The sequence below is a fragment of the Falco punctatus genome, assembly GCF_963210335.1.
Source record: "Falco punctatus genome assembly, chromosome: 5".
NCBI classification, from domain to species: Eukaryota; Metazoa; Chordata; class Aves; order Falconiformes; family Falconidae; genus Falco; species Falco punctatus.
In genome coordinates, this window is record NC_137584.1 from 70,869,028 (window position 1) to 70,887,112 (window position 18,085).

Below are 18,085 nucleotides of genomic sequence, written 5' to 3' on the forward strand. Positions count from 1 at the left end.
GCTGAAGCTATACCACCACAAAACTGAAATTGTAATGTGAATGAAGACTGGCGGATAACACGTATATGCAGAGGGCAGAGCTAGAAGCAGGAAAATGACACATTTATTTCTGAACCTGTCTGCATTTATCTTTAAAAGCCATACTATTATTTCAGTGTAGTTTTTATAGAATCTTATGCAATACATAGAGATAACTTTCACTGACATACTTCCAGTGCCCATTGCAAAAGACTAGGAGTGAAGAACAAATAAGCAGTTTGAGAGTGCTGCATTATATTCTGTTTTGCTTTATAGATGTTTCTGGTTCTTACAAGAATTTGCACTAAGACCAAGTAACATTTCAGGAATGCTTTTGCAAAGCAGTTTATAAAATAGCATGCATTGACATCCTTCAAAACTGGGAAAAAATATGGCTGGTATGACCCTTCAAATCAGCTGGTATATGCCATGTCCTATTTAATTCACATAGTGGTTCCTTTAAAAAAACAAACAGAATCTGTTGTTAAAATTAGGGATGTGTCATAAGTAGTGATACCACTCCCGTAAGTTGCTGTTTTAGGACAGTGAGTAGTAAACCTGATGTTCACTTTTGCACATATAATTTTTTTAAGCAATTAATGAACAATGTCTAAGGAAATTTGGGAAAAGGAGCAGATTATAATTTCATTTTATGGCCAGGTAGTAAGAGGGTTAACCAGTTTTGCTACAGTTGACAGCACATGGTACTAAATTCAGATCTTGTCCAAAATTAATTTTAAAATGCTAAAACAAAATACAGTTCTACTCATGGAAATACCATTCGACCTTTTTAATTGAGTTCATCGGTCACTAGCCTTTTATTTTTTTATTTACTTATTTGGTTGTTTTAGAAAAATTCTTCATTGCATTAACCACATTAAAATCCTTCTTCAGAATAAGATCAACATCCAAGGCTAAATTTAAACCTCAGGAAAGGTAAAAGAATCTTTAATTTATGAAACTGAACAAGTAGACTTATCTAAACATCTCTAGGGCTTTAATAGGGGATATCTATAATTCTCTGAATTGTATTCCTTTCACAGTGATATTTTGTAATTCCATTCTATTACCCTTGCTTAACATTAATGAGATAAAAAGATCACATTATGGCGATTGATGTTCTTCAAATTAAATGCACGTTTCCATGTACAAAGCTGTCTGCTAATTTAAAAAACATAGCATGTAACATAGAATCATGACCATGGTCATCACTCAGCTGGGATCAGATAGCATTTTTTATCTATTCATTGGATTTAACAAGGCATGAGATGGAAGCAGAATACAAAGTGTGGGTAGATTATCCCATATCCCCCCTTTTGGCCACTTCTTGGCAATCTCAACAAGGAAACTGAGGCTTCATGTTGCCATGGAAATAAACCTCAAGGTCAAAGGGGCATATGGAAGGTCAGGCAATGACAAAGGAACATCTGAGAGGCCATCTGGATGAGTGACCTGACATAATTAGTCATTAATCCCACTCTTGGGAACAATAGAGTTAGCCGAGAATGTGTTTGGACTTTGATCGTGGTCAGGGTGATCTCATGGGGAAAAGGGAAGAAAGCTCCACTTGGTAACTAAGCAGATTACCCTGGCATGCTGTTAACTAAAGAAGAGTAGTCAGAAGAGGGCAGTGGGATATGCATTTTACATATGCTGTGTTTTCCCTTTAGTTACTACAGGCCTCTCTAGAGCCATGTGGCTCTAGGATTAGCTTTTGGATAGTGAGTTGTTTTTCGGGATTTTTTTTTTTTTTTTTTTACAGTTTTCAATGAAAAGAGAGCAAGTGTCCAAAATACTTCACTTAAAATTCCCAGGCAACAGATGGGAAGAGATCTGAAGAGCCAAAGGCATCAGCCAGCTTGGTTTACAGGTGTCAATATTTACTAAGTAGAGTTGGTCAGGGTGCCTTTTGGGAAAAAAGGGAGAGAATGGCTAATCAGTAAAACAATAGCAATCATCCCTGTTGTCTGTTTTATACTGAATGGTCAGAATTATAAGATGACCGAGTGTGTGGCAAAAGCTCCCCATCAGCATCTGTCTTTCCATTCCCACTCCTTTCCCTTGCATGTCATTTTCATCACTGAGACCAGTGTCTTGAGGAACACAGAAGAGGTCCTTCATGTGTATCTGAGACTCTTCTGCTTGAAGAGTTGGTGATATCTGATGGTTGACTGTCTACAATGTTGTGGGGCGCAAACTTGATAATGGACTACAGTAAATGCATGCAAGCCAGGACATGCAGAAATTATTTTTTCCTTTGGATAAAAAAATATGCTTTTAACTTTGCCTACAAAGGAAGTAACACCTGAAATAGACTAAGGAGGCTGTAGAGTAAGAACAGAGAGAGATTTCAGATTTATTTTTTCTTTAAATAAAGTGAAATGCAACATGTAATATGCCCATTTTCAGATCAAGTATATTCATTAAATGTTCTCCTCTTTAAAAAAAATGTTAGTTCCATTATATTGTAGAATCTCTGCTTAAATGTATTTTTAAATGTTACATAAAATGTAAATGTGGCAAAGACATTTTCCTAGGCTAAGAGCAAAAGCTTAGCCACTGATACTTTACTATAAATACAAGTAAGCACCTAGGACCCTCCACAGAAAGGTCTGATATGACATCAGCAACTGCAATCCTTTGCTGTTGCTGTGTAATGAAAGTAACTTTTGCAAATAATTTCTGCCACCAACAGGTTCCACATTTTAAATTAGGTCTTTAATAATTGGCCAGACCCAGCAGGAATATGTGCTTCTTCTCTATAATGAGTACTCAATTTAATAGTGCATACAGCAAACTCAACATTCTCTCTTACTGTTGTAATTTTGACACCAAAGCTGCTGTTTTTTTTTTTTTTTTACCAAGATGATATAATTAATCTGTTTTATTAATAAACAGTAGTTTTAACCAAGGAAAACATAAAATTTATCAGCAAGAATTAGCAAAATCCTTGGAACCTGTAGGTTTGTCACTCTCTTCATTCCCTTTAAAATTGCCAGGTGAAAGACTGACAAAACTGTATTGGTTTGTACTTGTAGAGAGCTCTATGGGGGTTTTATTATGGACATCTAAATCATTTACCCAATGAAAAATTTATTTTATTTTTGTATTTCTGTTTTCCTAACAACTTGTTATTGACTAAAAGAAATTGCTGATGGCAGTCCAGAAACGGAGGTATATTATCTCTAAGGAAGAGCTGTTATTCCTTGAAGCACAACCAGTATCATAGCTGCCATTAGTGGATCGGACCTCAGTGAATAGAGTTTGTATGAATAAACACAAACCAAATCTTGCCAGCTTCACAAGAATGCAGAGGCAATTTTGGCAAAGTTTCAGCATTACTCTGGAAGGAATAATCCAACCCACGTGATTGGTGGTGTTCACACAATGGCAAAACTCAAAGCTATACAGGATGAGGAAGATATTAATTTGGAACAATCTACAAGCAACAAATAACCTCTTTTTTTTTTGCAAACTCATCTTGTTTTCATTTGAAAGAATCATACTTTGTCCATTTTATTAGGGGAAAAGATTTCTACATTGTCCCATTTTCTTTTTTTTCTTTAATTTTTTTTTTAATAAGAGTGGAGAAGAGGGGTTACGTAACACGTTGGCCATTATGCATGACTTCAGTGCATGATTATATTCTTCCTTCAACAACATATTCAAACACAAGCACTTGACTTCAGTAACAGTAATTTTTGCCTTTACAGATAACAGGTTCTAGCACAGAACCGTTTGAGGGAATCATTGTATTGACAGAGATGACCTTGCAAATCTAGAGATTCTTTTATTTCCTTTACAGTAAGAGTATGATGTATTCATAGGACTCTATCCAGACTTCATGTACCATGCTGTCCATGAGTAAGAACAGAAGAGCTGAATGGGTATATAAACAGACCATTGTTTAACAGCATTGTTGGATTGCTAAAGGTTTGACTTGGAGTTGTTAAGATATTGTATTTCAGAATGATTCATCCCAGCGTCAGTGGTAACAAGCTGCATTTGGTTTCATTTATCAGTACTGTTAAATAAAATACATCTTCTGTGTCCCCACTGCTGCCTAATATCTACACAGTACTCAAAGGGCAAACCCTTTCCCCTGCAGAGTTTGATTTAACAACTCTGTCATGCAGGGATGTGTTGTTTTCATACTTTTCAGTCTGTTTATTACTTCTTTGTGTATAGTTTTGAAAACAAGACCTTCATGTCCTTGTTTTAATTAACATTTGGGGAGATCTGAAAGTGTTTAATTCTTGATCATTTTGCTATCTACCCCAGACAGGATCACATTGTCCCTCTGTTGCATCAATGAGAAATTTCTGCTCTTGATGCACTTAGTAAGAATGACACTGTAGTCTATTCCCAACTTTGCATAGGTTTCTTAAGTCCTTTTCAGAATTACTAAAGCTCTGCATGCAAGAAATCCACCAAATCGCTGCATGTACCAACACCTGAGTGATGGCTTCCTGGCTGGGTGAGGTACCACCTGAGCCTGAGTGTCCGGTGTCCTTGACACAATTGTGCTTAAACAGCTCATCTCATGGAGTGGAGAGGAGAACAGAAACTACCTGCTGAAAACAACAAAGCATTTTTTTCTTCAGCTTTCCTTCAACTGCATCTTTCTGAGGGCTCCTTGTTTGCTTCGGTGTTCCCCTTCCCCCCCAGGTCAATTAAGCTGATGGGATTATTAAAAAAGCCCATCTTTCTCTCAGCTTTTAGCTTCTGCTTTCCAGCCTGGCTTCTGTATGTCTTGGTGATGTTCTAGCTCACCAAAGAAATCCCAGGCCATCCAGCGGTGCCAGCTGGTACCTTGGTTGGTGTCACCAGGAGATGACAATCTGGAACTGGGATTTGCACTGCTCAGGCTGTGCTTCAGCTCGGGCACTGAATCAAGTGATGGTGAAGGCACATGTGATTTCATACAGTGGAGCTGCAGGACCAGAGTGTTCATTTCCACCTGCATCTCACAATATACCATAATCCCTGAGCTACTCTATTTATTTTCACAATATTTGATTGAAAAATGGCTTAGAAATACTGAGAAAATTCTGATGATAATTGAAATATTGATTGAGTACTGCTATTGATATTCTACCTCAGAAGATTCATAGCGCTCTGAGGTTATTTCCAATCCTGTTATTTGTTTTCACAAAATGGAAGCCAGAGGTTATGAGCTGATTTCTTATGACCTAGAAACATTCCAGATATAGAAAAGGAAGTCGCAATAAGTTTACTGCTTCTTCTGAATTTGTCGTTGCATGTAAATGAGAAAGAAAAACAAAACCCTCTGAACTTAATTTTTACTGCTAGTCTTTGAAGATTGAAAAATTTATATAAATATCCTTAAAAGGAGTTCTGAAGCAAGTTTTCCAGTATTAAAATTTTATTTAAAGATCTGAATAATGAATAAAAATAATTCCAATACTACATGTTTATAATGAAAAAGCCTTGCAGCCTGGATGTCCTGGGCTTAAATTCATAATCTAAAAAAAGAAAGGAGGGATTGATCTTCAGTCCTTTGCATGTGTGTACCCATCACCGGGCTACCTCATCTGCATATGTGGAGCAACTGCCTCTTCCTCTGTCAGTCTTTAAATTGCCAAATTTGAGCCTTAATACCAATTCCAAAAGAGTTTAAAAATACTTGATGCTTCTAATTGTTCCTTTTTGATTAAAACTATTTGTAAGACATGACTTAAATTAAATTCCCCAATACGTTTGAATTTACTAAAACTACTTTTTCATCTAAGTGTGAAAAATACCAAACAGATATTAAATTGTTCATGCCAAAATTCAGTGTATTTATACAGATGTAGAATTTGGTAAAATTAGATTTATATTTCTAAAACTGTAGCATAGTTTTATGTATGAGAATATAATCAGGGTAGATACACCAAGAATGAATGGGGTCTTTCATTAATCTTTATACATTTTATAACAGCTGTTAGGCATAACTACCTTCCTAATTTTAACCAAATAATTTTAACCAATTTTTTTTTACCAAAATATGTAATAACATATATGCATCTGGCTGAAAGAAGAATACTGTAGAACCAGCCACTAGGAGACATTTCAATATACTATAAAGAAAAGTTTCCTGAAGTAGAACAACTGCCTCAAGAAGTACTGACAGAAACATTAACAGAAAAATGTAAAATGCTAACTAAACTGAAAAGATATTGAGCTTGGTAAAATTCTTTTTGAAACAAAAAATATTTTAGGTTCATATGAGATGCTTAAATAAATAGAATAATGCACATAGTTTCTAAGGAATCACAGTAAGCAAAAAACCTATAGCTGAATTTTCTTCTTTTTTTCATAACAGGAATACTGAACATCTATTAGCTTCTAATAAAGGAACTTAAACTTAGGTCTTGAAGCTGGCATTTCAGATCAAAGGCCAGTTTGGAATAAGTTTTATTGTATAAATCTTTTTAGTAGTTCACACAACATTTCAGGGAAAGAAAAAAATCCCAGAGGAAAATAATTATGTTTGATTCATGTTAATTCAGTGTTAAGATTCACGAGCCTTAAATTTGCTAGTGAAGTAGATAAAGGTTGTACTCATATTTTTATACTGTTATTACAGGATTCAGAAACAGGACTGAAAATCCAGTTGTTGACCAAGTAAACTAATTAATTAATTAAACACTGGTACGCCAACTTGATATTCATCTGCAATGTTCTAGGCATGCAACTGATACCATAAAAGCAAGAAATAACAATTTTGTTATTGTGCAGTTCATTTGAAAGTATACTTGTGCTATAACTGAAATGTGCTGTGACTGACGAACTGTCCTAAAATCCTCCCTAAAATAAATGAGCTTTTTGTCTTATAATTTAGGAACGTTTGATCAAAGTATTATATATATTCATATAGTAAAAGTGAACATCACTGAAATAATAATTCCAATCAAGCAAATAGGAGAAGCAGTTTTCTAATATGTTTGAGTTTAATATATTAAAATTGTCCTAAACACCTATCTGTCAAGAAGACCAATATAGAACCTAAAAAGGATTTTATATTTCTTACATTTGTGAACATGTTACAGGACTCAAACTCATAGTGTTTGATTTACAGTACTCTTAAAAGAAAAAAAAAGTTGAAACAATCTACGAGGTGGTGTTGAACATGTCAGCTGTCATTCAGACAAAATACATGTTTTGAGAAGTTAGCAGAGTAATTTCTGCCCAAGTCTCAAAAGCCACTCAGCATCATCACATAACTTTTGCTATTAGGAGTAGATCCCACAAGGCTGCAGTAAGTGCCTTCCATCCTTACATAGCAAACAGAAAAACTTAAGGCTGGAAGATGAGTATCACAGCAGGGAGCATGCTCAGAAACAAAACCACCTACACCAAGAATCCCTGCAAGAAATCTTGAAGGACAGTTGCCTGGCAGTCTGTTTGGTCTAATTGACCACATCAGTAAATCATTAAGCTTATTCTTTCAGTATGCCATCGTCATCACCCAAAACAAAAATGCTTCTGGACCACAGTGCAGAAGGCAGTCTAGAGGAAACATGCAAGTGCTCAAGCTCTGAAACCAGGCTTAACCACTTTAACTGTAATGTGCAGATGGAGGGGACTTTTGTGTTGGTTTTGAGACTAACATATGACAGGTTGGTCTTTATTATTTCTCAGTTTTATATTACTGGTTTCTGAGAGAGCTGTTCTGCTCCGTTTCAGAGCAAAGTTAGATGTAAATTTAAATCACTGAGTCGTGGCTTTCAGTCTTCATCTGTTTGATTTTGCTTCCAAAGGGACCGCATGCATCCTCAAAATCAGTTACATGGTCTTAGGTGGGAGACAGGACCAAACAGCAGAGGGATGATAGAAAACAGGTCCATAAACTACTTCTTACTTATTCCCAAACATATGAGCACTTCCAACCTGCTTATTTGATTTTGGCATGAGGCAAGTTCAATTTGAGTTTTAGTCTTATGTTATCAGCTTGACTCTGCCTTGAAAAGGAAATGCTCATAGAGGTATTGCTGGGAAGCAGTTTAGGAAGCTGCTCCTTGCTGCCTCTCAGCTGTACACTAATGGCTTCCAGCTGAACTAACTGCATTCGTGCATCTCCCCCAGCCTGTCCCCCTGCAAACCGCTGCTGGCAGCGGACACAAGCCCAATCAGATGTCTTAGGTATCAGAGCAGGGAGCCACTGTTTCTTAACAGTAACTTTACTGCTTTCCTGCCTGTCTCTGAGTGAGCTCCTGTCTTCAGCTTTGCTCCTTCAGCAGTCTTCGGTGAAACCGGGTTAGCACTCCCCTAGGCGCTGTCTGTGCTTCAGCTGGGAGCCATTAACTGACAGCTTGTGAAATGGCAAGGAACAATTTCCTAATTGCCTGTCAGCTGTAGCTGCCTGAGGAACTCATCCAGCATGTGTCGCAGCAAAGTCAAGCAGGTTATTTTGGTTATTTCAGACAACTCCCAGCAGAGATTTTGGCTATTCTGGTTTCATTTTTTGTGATGGGATTGCCTAGGAGCACTCACAGAGTCCAGCGATGGAGGAAGCTGTATGTCTTTAAAAACTCTTCACTTCTCATTTCTTGCTCTGCACCCAGACACAGCTACACGTGATTGCATGCTGTGCACAGGAGGCACGGGGTTAGGAAGCCCGCTATGTCTGTGCTGGTGGGGGGAGAGCCTACGTACAAATCCATGAAGGTTTGCTGGCAACCCTGAGTACACCTTGGACAGAAGCACAAGCCTTATAAATGACTTGCATGCTGTTGTATTGGAAAGGCAGTGGAAAGAGAAGTTAGTGCCTGCCTTTTGCATGACAGCTTACTGACAGGATTCATGCAGGAGTGATATCTGTGTTAACCGCTCCAGCCCCAGTTTAAACAGCTTTAAAGCCACATCTCAAATGCTTTACCTGTCAGGATTCAGAGTCGTGTGGACTGGGGGGTGCTTCACCATTACTCTTAAAGCTGAGCATCAGCAGAGACAAGAGTGCAAGGGCCTTCAGGTGGGAAGAAGAGGATGGAACAAGTGAGTCTATGTGTCTGTAGCCTATTTGTTACAGCTATGAGGTGTTAGACTGGGTTTATGTTCCTATTTCCTGAACAGTTTGTGTATTTTATCTTAGACAGTTTTATGTACTGTTGCCCCAGGAACTGAGGAAGTGGGAGTTAAATTTTATTTTGTTTTAGTTTTCACCTGGACAAGCTCCATAATCAGGGATCTTCCAGTGGCATTAGTTTGTACAGAGAGGAGCACAAAGAGCAACTGAAATACCTCAGCTTTGTCTCGCTCAGGGCAGTACATGGAGGGATAGGGACTCAGAGCCAGAATTTTGCTAGTTACGAACTCTCAAAAACAGAATGACATTTTTTATACCAAGAGAAAAATGTGCTCTGATGGTTGTGGATAAATGTAAGGGAATGAACTATTAGTTTGGAGGTGAAAGAGCATGATTTCTCTCAATAGATCTGCTTCCAAGAAATGTGCATGCTATCTGCATGTTAAAAATTAAAAGCAGCCTTTCTAACTGTTGTCAGACTGTGAAAGCCCGATTTTTATTTCAGAAACCTCTTTGTTTCAGAAATTGCTTACACTGCATGGGTGGAGATTAAACAAATTGGCAGGCAATATCGAATCAGGCCCTTGGTGAAGAGTCCAACAGGTCTCCAGACTGGCACTCAAGTAGACCAGAAGTGTCCAGGCAAAGTGTTCTGGAGAGGTAACTGTTTAGTTTCATACATGAGATTAGCAGATAGCTTAGAAACTTTTTGTCCCATAGAGACCTGGGTCTCCAAACCCACATCACTAACACCTCTCAGTAGTACATCTCGATAGCAGTCTTAAAACAGAGTCTGAGGATTGAACCTCACAATCCAGTGTAACGTATATGTTACACTGCCAGCTATAAATTCAAACTCCAGATGGCTTTGTGCTTCATACTGCAAAAAGACCTCTCTGATATGTTAGCATATGTTGGACTTAAGTGATCAAATCAGCAAATGAAACCAGCTGTATTAAGTACTGAAAATGTGCCTCATTCAGGGAGCAAATCATCCATGACCTTCTGAAGTCCCAGAGTTGCAGTGTTCTGCCATTAAAAAACTTGACTGTTGGGGAAGATACAGCGTTCTTAAAGTCTTATCTCAAGCAAAAGGGCTTATGTATTTTTTTGACAGTGTATTTGAGCAAGACCTAGTCCTGCTAGAAAAGAAAGAATATGAAGCTGCTCACATGACTGCTTTAATTGTCACAAGCTAATTAATGAAGTGCTTTCAGCTGTTTTTATATTGTGCCATTGTCTACTTGGCTTCTTCACACTCAGCTGCAGGTGGCTTTTCCAGACATTCCTGTGTTTATTACTTTTGTCCCCTGTTTCAGTATGTTTTTCAGGAGATGTAATATTGACAAACATGTCAAACAACTTTCACACCTTATCTTGTAAAAAAATGGCTTGAAAACATGCTGATGCTTACTGTGAGGGAATGTGTAGAATGCAGATGTGGGTGCTTATAAGGAACAGTCACCCCTGAAACTCCAAATCTATGGCTGCTTTCAACACAGATAGAGTGACCGGCTTCTTTCAGAACTGAGGTGTAATTCCAAATATCAAATGCCAATTACTTTTTAGACTATTGTTACAGTATAGGTAATATCCTTGTGGCAGCCAAACCATAATCACGAAAGATATATCATGTTGCTATTTTGAGATGCCCCAGGTGAAGTTTTGAAAATTTCATGTGTTCGCTGAACTTTTTTTTTGCTCATTCCTTCCCACACAAAAATTATGAAATGTGTAGTAAAAATCTAGCTATTCTAGGCTTCTGAAATTGAAGGTAAGCCAGTATTTAACTCATTTCCAGTTACATTATACTTAATATCCTTCGAGAAGTTACTAAACACATAGCTTGTATGATATGACTAGCAAATACTGGCAGCTAGCTCTGATTTATCGACTCCAACTGACTAACTAGACACCATAAATTAGAAATGAGGAACAAATCCTCATAAAACTTGGCTTACCTTATTTGAAACTAGTTTGGTTTTATCGGAAAAAAATATGCAGGGCATTGTAATGAGTTCCCTCTTTTTTCTTTTGAAATGGTTTCCCAATCATGTAGATGGCTGAAAGAAACAGAGACCCGAAGTTTTCCTACTCAGAATTGCCATCCAGACTGACCCACTTTCTTCACACTGCTTGATGTTTGACATGAAATGTCATGTAACGACATGTAAAAAAAAAACCAACATCAATTTCAGTTTGAAAATTATTTCATCAACCTATGTTTCTTTTTCTAAGTGTAAATTAAAGGTGGATGCATGCTGGCAAACACCACTTGAATGAATAACTGGTAATATACAGGGACATAATCAAGCATACGCAGTAAGGAACTTGAGGTTCATAATGAGAAAACAGAAAACATAACAAGGTACACTGGTGCAGGAGGTTGGACCAGGTGACATCTGGAGGTCCTTCCCAACCTGAATTAGTTTATGTTTCAGAAGGTAATGGGTAAATACAGTAGATACAAAATCAGAACAATAGCCCTTCTGCACATACTTTTCTCAGTGCTTTGTAAGTAACTACATAGTTATTAATGTAAATATCATTCAATTTAGCTTAGTTTGAGTGTGAGCAAGTCACAGTCACGTTACTGGAACTGTACTTTTAGGAGAAGCTATTCCTGGGAGCAAATCTGAGGGACGTTAGCAGGGTCTGCCTCTTATCTTTCGAATGAAGGGAGATTTTACCAGTCGTCATTGGTTTGTAGGGGTAGCACTAAGCAGAAGGGACCAGAGGTCACTCAGTGTTTGAAAAATCCTACGTTCTGACTGCAGATCTGGGTGAATAGTCCAGACAGTAGAAAACACACTGCTCATAGCACTTGCACTCTGAGTACCCTAGGAGTAAGCACATAGGAACAGAAGAGTTTTGTACAAAATAGCTATGATAAGGATGAGCCCTGACAGGGAACACAAAATAATGCTGCAGTTCAGGCTTGGAGACTGCAGGCACACCTAGATCAGCTCTACATTAACTAACCTGCATCCTCCTGGCACCGCAGCCCAAGTGTTTGCACAAGCTAACTTACCCTGTTTCCTATTTAACAGCAATCCTCATGTTACTACTGCAGCCTATCAAGCTAAGATATACCCTCAGTCTCTTAGTGAGACTGGGGAGGAAGAAAAAAAGGAGTAAAAGCTTAATGGGATGACAGTTCCCATTGTTCTCAAATTGCACCCAGATACAGTGGAAGCATTCCACTGCTGCAGCACGTGTTCGGTGGTTACAGTCATGGGCAACAGTAGAAAAGCCTATGACAAATAGATGTTGATCGCTTTTGAAAAATCTCACCCTTGGTGTTTGCTGAACACTTCTGTAAGGAGGCTCCTTTATGCTCTGCAGTGCTGTATTCAGTGCAGCAATGTAATAGGAATGCAGTATGTATAACGTTTATATATCATTATCATCATCATCATTATCATGATGTGTTATCTGTCTTGCAATCTGCTTGCAATATGAATGACGATTCTTCATATTGGTTATGTTTTTCCATGAAGCAGATAATTATTGCTGGCAGAGAAAGGCAGCTTGGATTTAAGAAGGCACCAGATGTTGCTAAAACTGCTTTTAAACTCATCTTTGTTGCTTCCTGGAGCTTGCAGCATGCAGAGAAATTGCAGCAAAGTACTGCTTCACCAGAACTGGTAGCCTAATCTCTTGAGCTGTTTCTGTTATGCTTTAGCACCAATGTCTGTGCTGTGGACACCCAAGGAAGCCAGTAAATCTAGTCCAGGTTCATGGCAGCTAATATCTACCTTGTTGAGAGCAACCATGACTGGGACCCATACCGAAGGATAGCTCAGCTTGAGGTAAAGAACCACCAAAGTTTACTTGAGAGCCAAATGTCTTTCCTTTTAGCAAAATATTTTGCACTGAGTTTTGGCAGCAGAGGGCCAGGGTTTGACAACAAGTATGGCTTTCAGTATCAGCTGTTTGAGAATATACATATTTGAAACTGGACATCAGCTTCAGAGTTTCCTACTTAAGAGACTGCTTCCACTTGTCCAAGACTTGTATTTTTCATGGGTTTATCCTAAGGTCCACATTAGGTAGCTGCAACTAATTACCTGAATGCTCTTGAACAGAGAAACCATCAAACATAATTTTATTATATTTAAAAAGAGTTACGAAGGTAATTAAGGAAGGAAATCAACTGGACTGAACCTTTTTCATGAGTGTATTATCTATGGCAAGAACCATTATCAACACACAGCATTACATACACAATAATTTATGGATGTCAAGAAGCAGTACACATTTTCAATTATTTTTTCTAGTTTCATAGTGCTTTGTTTTCTTTTTTCCTTTTTTTAAAAAAAAATGTTTGTCAGATTTCTAACTTCCCAAAACGTTAATTACAACATCTGTCTTCTCTGGAAAAAGGTAGTCTTCAGTTAGCTAAAGAATTTCTTGTTAAGCTGTAAAGAGAATTACAAATGGCTTAAAATCACAGTAAGTTTTCTTTTAAAGATCTCTTGGGTCTGATTCTCTCTTTACAGACACTAAATTACACAAGTGTGATTACTTTTGTGATATTTCACTGGAGATACTCCAAATCCTACAGCTGTAAAGCAACAAAGAATCAAGTATCTCATGTAGACTTCAAATTCTCCAGATTATGCTGGGGTATAGTGCAAAAAGGACAAGGACAGAATCATCCTAACAATAAGGCAGACCATTTTAACCTCATGAAACCACAAAGTTCTTCAAAGAAATCATATAATCAAGCATTCATTTGCATTGATAAAATATGTGGCTATGCAATTAAAATAATGATTTCTACTATCTTTTTAGATAGTCATTTGTGTCTGATCTAAATTTATGAACCAGGTCCTCAGCCAAGACAGGTCAACCTTCATTTCCTGTATCATTATCTATCAGCTGAGCATCTTACTATCTGTAAGTGGAGAAAGGTTTAGTGGCAAGAATAGTTAGAATGTTTAAAGTATTAGAATTTCATTATTTCTCTTAATTAAAATGCCACATAAAATGTCTCATATCTAGATGCCACAATATCATTTTCTAAAATGCTCTGTGTAAAAGACAAAGCTAAAGGTTAAAATTAAATGCAATTATATTCCCTAGGAATAGAATGGATATACATTAAAAGTATAGTTAAGCTTTAAATTCATTTAAGTTTTTAAAAATTATAAAGGAATATATAAAATGTAAATTAAAGGAGAAAAATCATATTTATCTCCTCTGTTTGTATGGTAATTGTCTGCTTTTAATGAATTAATCTCATGCACAGACTCCTGCCAAATTAGACTACCTATAATGTACTGTCTTCAAGTAACTTCACATTCTCATTATGGCCTCCCTAATTTCTAAAGTAAAATTAATATAATTAGGGAGCAAATCAATACATATTGATCTCGAGGTACTTCAATGGAACAGAAGAATAACAGATTAAAAGAAGGTGATTTTTGTTAGCATTGATTTTGTTAGCATGCTGAAACAACAGTGTTGAAGAATTGTCTTAAAATATGTTCCTCCCCTGAATTGTATCCTCTGGTCATTTTTATTCTTTGTGAAGCAAACAATTTTGCATGGCTGTGTTTGAAAGAAATGAAAAAAAACCAAACCCAACCTTTTCACCCTCTGTATTTGGGTGACTGTCTTCTTATGGCATAGCTTTCTTATGGCAGAAGACATGGAGTTTTTTTTTTTTCATGGAGATCAATTTCAGTCTGCAAATTATTTCATCAACCTATGTTTCTTTTTCTAAGTGTAAATTAAAGGTGGATGCATGCTGGCAAACACCACCTGAATAAATAACTGGTAGTATACAGGGACATAATCAAGCATATGCAGTAAGGAACCTGAAGTTCATAATGAGAAATAATGGAAACATTCACAGAAATCAACACAGCAATGCATTTCTACATAACCCACCAACTTACTTCATGTGGGAGAAAATAACACTTCCTAGCAGAAGAGAGCAAGTTCTTTTTATTGTATTCAGAAAGACATATTGCTATATAATGGATTTAGACTGACATTTATTAGTAAAGTGTGAAGGAAAACTAATAATGCATTACCTCAGCAGCTGAAATCCATATTCTAAGAGTTGCTGGAGGGGGTGGAAATGTCTCAGGTGGTTCTAGACAAAGGCTTGTGCCGCTCCATGTTCCTCTGGACCTTCCGCAGGGCACCAGGCTGCTGCTGCAGGTAGGCTTTACCCAAACTCATAAGAACATGTTGATTGAAGTCAGGGGCAGCTAATTTGTTTTTCACATCTTAAAGTCTCTGCAGAGCGTAAACCCTTTTTCCTAACTCATATTTCATTTCTGTATTTCACAGAAGCTTTGTAATATGTGAACAAATTCCCTTGCTGCATGTGATAAATCTAAATTCCTTTGTTTAAAAAGGTAATTAATTTAGAGTTTTTCTTTCAATTTTCACACCATATGAACATGAATAAAGCTTTTCATGGTGTATAAATTTATGTACAGTGATTACCCAAATGAATGGCAGAAACAGCTGCACCTTAAATCTTTACACTGAATATTCTGATTTACTTGAAGCTAAATTGCAGATTCTGGTTGCATTTCACACCTTCATTTAAACATAATTTTAGGGAAACGATAGCAGTACATATAAGAGACATTACAAATATTAGAGGAAGAAGTGCTTTTATGTTTTATTTGCAAATATATGAAAGGTTTTGCACTACCTATTTTTGTTTACTAAAAATGGAGCTTTGGAAGTAAGGTTATTTGACTGTTTTGATTATTTCACATTGTTGTTATATGTTGGTACAATTCTAATTCAAAGAATTGTGTCACAATCAGAAATTAAAACATACCTGGCCTTCTACATGATGGGTAAGAAAGCTATTGCTTAATATTAAATATTGTCATTGAAAAAACCAAAAAACCTTTTAACACAGAATCTTAGTGAAAACAACATAGATGTAACGTAGAAGCTGCCATCACTAAAACATAATGCTTTTTTTTCTTGTATTAAGACACAGCCCCATTCTAAGATGGCAAAGCAGATAATAATGGCATTTTATTTTTTTAATTCATTCATAATTTAGGAAAACATTTTCTGTTATTATAAATAAAACAGCTAAATTTGTGCAACAATATGACATTACCAGGAAAACTTGGAGACTTTGTCTCTTCACACAGAGTAATATTTAGTTTAGCTCTTCATTTTATTTATTGATTACACTCTTTTTGAATTAAGAGATATTAGTTTACCTTATTTAATTATAATTTTCAGCTGTTCTTGGTCTTGGAATGTATTTGGATAAATGAAGACCCGATGGTAGCAAATTCTGACTTGAGGCACAGTCTGGGCATCTATGCCTGAACTGAAATTATCTCATTCAGTCTTGCTGGTTCATAGGGAACCTCAAGAAAAAGTATCAGTGGAAAAGGCATCATTGCCAGGAACAGACTGGTCCTAGAGCTCAAAAAATCACTTCCTGTTGGTGTCCATGAAAAAGAAATTTAATCTGGGGGATATCCCACTAATAGCAATATTCTAGGTCAAGGATACCCTGTTACTATCTTAGATTCTATTTGGATCTCAGGTTCATGTTCTTTTAAGCTGAAGTGGAAGACATGGAGAAATATTTTCATGTGAGTTCACTGACTGATGAGCAGAGTTACAGGGCAGTGAAGATTTTTGTATTTGAGTCCTTTTAAAATAACCTTTTCTTAGGATCTTAATGGCAAATTATTTTTTTCCTTCCTTTTCCCCTCTCTCACTCTCTTTTCTCTTTTCTCTTTTTTTTTTTTTCCTTTTCCTTTTCCTTTAGTTTTCCTTCATTTTTCCTGTTTTTTCCCTTTGCTTTTCTCCTTTTTTCTACCCTTCATTGCCACATCATTGGCAGCCTTCTCTGGCAGAACAGTCCTTTTGACAGTTTGCCACACAGAGGGGTAAGCAAGTCTTCTTGTTAGAAGTGGAGAACTGTCCTTTGTGGGCTGTTAATATCCAGTATGTCATACAAATGCCTAAAAAATTAAAGAGATAGAGATTCCAGTGAAACAGTAAGTTCCTTCGAAGAAAAAAAGAAAAGTAGAGTTGGCCACAGAGTCATAGATTGAGGGAGAGCTAGACTTGGTACTGGGACTTCACCCATGGCACTAAAGTTGTCTAAAGCTGCTGATTCCAAAAGCGTTATCCATGTTTGTGCCAGGTTGGTGCAATACCTACTAGTCTGTGTTAAGTTCACTCCTGTGACCCAGAGATGAACTCCTAATTCAAAGGAGCCTTATTTTCCTTTTGACTGGAAGAGACTGTCCAAATTCACATTTGTCTAAGAGAATTAGAACTGTGATGGAAATGAGGAAAAACGTGTCTTTTCGTGGTCTTCTCTGCTCCTAATTTTTAAGCTATACCCTTATATTAATTGGGCAGAAAACCAGGCAAAATAGCTGATAGCCAAGACCTTGAAAATAAATAATTCACTCACAGTTCACACACAGCTTGAAGAAGAAAGGCCTAACAGCAGAAAGCTGCTAGTTAAAGGAAAAGTAAAAAAAAAAAAAGTTTCTAAAGGTTGGAAAATTAAAAGGTAAAATTTGAAACTCCCAGGAATTATTTTTTCAATGAAAACTCTACCAAAAAATCACAGGACTGTAAAAAAGAACCAAGGAATTACAAAATATACAAGAAGGAGTTAAGTTAGAGCTCAGGAGAAATTAATTTCAAGGAAGGCTATTTAACATACAGAGACAATCACAGAGAAGCTTAAATGAAGGAGAAAAATTGAGGTAAAAGGGACAAAAAATGGGAAAGGGAAGTAAATAGGATCATGCTGGCGCCTGCCTGCTGAGACAGGAACGTCTGTGTTTTGAGCACACAGGCACTTGTGTATCCATCCTGTGAGTGCAAGTCTGGAAAACCACTGGAAAGACTGCACTGGAAAGATCTGCTGGGAGCAACATATTTGTGCCTGAATAGCCATACAAATAGGATAGAAAGCATCAAACCCCTAGTCCTGTGAGATCTTTCTTGGGGAAATGTCTGTGGATATATTCTTCCCTTAGAAACAGGTAATGTCTCACACAAGATTTC

The 18,085-nt window shown here is 37.0% G+C and overlaps 1 long non-coding RNA gene across 1 annotated transcript in view; it reads right to left on the reverse strand.

The window, feature by feature from the left end:
- LOC308065099 overlaps positions 1–18,085 on the reverse strand; it is a 36,003-nt gene that overhangs the window by 4,367 nt on the left and 13,551 nt on the right. Inside the window, exon 1 of the long non-coding RNA XR_013928660.1 lies at positions 1–18,085. This exon is cut by the window's right edge and continues 13,551 nt beyond it. This is a non-coding gene — a long non-coding RNA (uncharacterized lncRNA).